Source organism: Pteropus alecto, unplaced genomic scaffold (assembly GCF_000325575.1).
Source record: "Pteropus alecto unplaced genomic scaffold, ASM32557v1 scaffold3, whole genome shotgun sequence".
In the NCBI taxonomy this organism is placed as follows: Eukaryota; Metazoa; Chordata; class Mammalia; order Chiroptera; family Pteropodidae; genus Pteropus; species Pteropus alecto.
Genome location: NW_006442484.1, coordinates 30830318 through 30833118, shown reverse-complemented (window position 1 = coordinate 30833118; position 2801 = coordinate 30830318). Strand labels below are relative to the sequence as shown.

At 32.7% G+C, this 2801-nt stretch overlaps 1 non-coding gene across 1 annotated transcript; it reads left to right on the top strand.

Annotated features, from left to right (window-relative positions):
* The first annotated feature begins 1305 nt into the window (after positions 1–1305).
* On the top strand, positions 1306–1467 carry LOC112470411. Its single transcript, XR_003042984.1, has one exon. It is a non-coding gene; the product is annotated as a U1 spliceosomal RNA (small nuclear RNA).
* Positions 1468–2801: the final 1334 nt, after the last annotated feature.

Sequence of the window (2801 nt, the reverse complement as noted above, 5' to 3'; positions counted from 1 at the left end):
GATGCTAATTTCAATGGCAAAAGTTGATTTTAAAAAGGTACATCTAATACAATCATAGACATATACTAATATCTGCTTGGCCTAGAAAAATTAATTGTAACAACACACAGAAAACATCACTTATTATCCTCTTCTCTCAAAAGAAAAAAAATCTTTGTACTAAAAATCATGTCTTTCCTATTATTTAGTCAGCACAGAAGAGAAATTGACTTCCATAAAGAGCCAACATTTCCAGCTTTCCTTCTTTCCTAATTATATGGAAAGTTACTCCGAAGTCAGACTACTTTTATGCATTATTAATTAACCTGATTCCCCCAGGCAAATATTTAACAAACATCCAGGAAACAAATATTCAGACATTGATTGAATTAAACAAATATTCAGACATCGATTGAATTAAACTGAACCCATAATCCAGATTCCACATGCTGTTTATTTTTTCCTTACCTAAAGAGGATGAGTGGGTGTGGGTTTGACTTTTCTTATATCCCCAGGGTTTTGCGTATCATTTGGTGTAATTGATTTCCTACAAACTGAGTGTCTGGTAGACAAGGAGCATTATTTTTTAGTCAGAGAAATGGGCTACAACCTGGAACACTAGGGCTGATCTTTCTTAAAGTGACCTCTATTTCTTTCATGTAAATCATGTTTAATCTTTAGAAAATTATAAGAGCATTATAAAAAAAAGCCAAAATAAATATAATATCCAAACACATTTTTGTTTATGTTAATAAAAATGTTTGAATACCAACAGTATTACACATCAACCAACAATAAATAATCATGGTTGCCTTGTGAAAGTGTAGTTGGTTTGTCCCAACTTGATAATAAATTGCATCAAAGGCACAGGAAGAAAGGGCAAGGTAAACACTTTTTTATATTGTGATAAACCTTAAAAATATAGCATCTTTGAAGATTTTGTGACTATTATTTTTCCTTTCTCCTTACCCATTAGCTCCTTCTTTTCCTTTATTCAAAAAAAAAACTTATTGAGAATATTCTATACTGCAGGCTATGTGCAGGGCATGGGTCAAGTTATTCTTTACTTTATAAGTAATAGTTATTATACATAGAATTTTGAGAGGGAGAAGAAAAAAGAGAGGCAAGAGGAGGGGGTGAGAGCAATGAATAAGTAGGGAGAAAGAATAAAGACAAAGACAAGCTGTTAATATTAATTTACATTATGTTACGTTTTATTTCTCCTTGGATTGGCTGTTTTATTCACTTGCCAAGTATTTATCGAGCAAATACTATATTCCAGGCATTATCATATGGCGGGGAGATACAAGTTAAGAAAGACTTGCTACACTTACCTGGCAGGGGAATACCATGATCACTGAGGGTGGTTTTCCCAGGGCAAGGCTCATGCATTGCAATCTGGATGTGCTGACTCCTGTGATTTCCCCAGATGTGGGAAACTTCACTGAATAATTTGTGGTAGTGGGAAACTGCATTTGTGCTTTCCTCTGTAAAACAAAAAAAGGAAGACTTGCTAATTCCTGCTCTCAAGGAAGGTACAGCCTGGGTCAGGGGAGGTAAATAAAGCAGAATTGTCAGGGGGTGGAGAAGGGTGCAATGCAGTCAAGCACAAAGAACTTTTTGAGCCTAGAGAAAACGCACCTAAGTCAGATGGGAAAGAGATACTGAATTTACTCTGAGATAGCCAAAGTAAAACAAAACAAACAAAACAAAGCAAAATAGAGCATTTTTACTTGCCAAGTTGGCCTAGATAAAAAGAGAAGGGTTTAATGAGTAAAAGGGAATCACATGGCTATACTTTTTCAGTCTTATCAACCTGCAAATCCCATTATTATTTTAAACATGTGAAAGTAAATTTACCATTTGCCGCATCATGTTTTAATGCTTACAGACTGTCAACTAACTTTACAGATATATATCCTGCATGATTATATTGTGTGGCAGGTCTAATTTATAGACTTATCAATATTGTTCAGTTTCTTTGACAAGTCTCAAATTGTTTCACCATCAGAGCAAATTATTCATAGTTCAATGACTATTTTAATAAAATTGAACAAACTGCCTGATAATCTTGTCTGTTTGCTAGTTATTATTATTTTATTCTAATGAAGTATTTTTTTGTTGTTGTTTATAATGATGTCATTGACAGTTTCTAAAAAAATATCAGCTCTGCCAATCATACCATTATGTGATGGAAGCTCTGATTGGAAGTTAAAGTTGGTATATCTTTCTTCTCTGCGAGCACAAGGGACGATACACTTTATATAATTTTCTTTGGTAGGCTGTCACTAAGTGAACAGCTTTATCCCACTGTACAAGCTGTGCATAAAACAAGAATAATTTAAATGGCTGCCAATAAAAAAAAAAAATCCTTCAGTTTCAATAGCTTTAGACAAATGATCAAAGTAGTCCTGGCATGGATATATTAAACAGCACTTTGAAGTTATTTTATAACCAAGGAAGCAAATATAGAAATAGAATTTTTATACATTATAGTATAGATAAGATGTATAATTTTATCAAAATAATGTTAATATTAAAACAAATTACCCTAAATTAGATATTAGAACTGTTCAATGATGATATAATAATAAGAGTAAAATAGTACAGATTTTTTTATAACTCTGATTTTGCAAATTTATATCTACTTAATATAGCATTCCACTTAAGGTAGCATTCACACTGTGAGGAGAGAAGGCCCTCTTAAGCGAGATATTAATTTATGAGCAGAGATATGCCAGAGATTGTTGAATAGATAACATAATAAAAATCCTGAAATTACTTCCAGCTTTTGCCATTTTATCTTCATCATATAGGAGAAG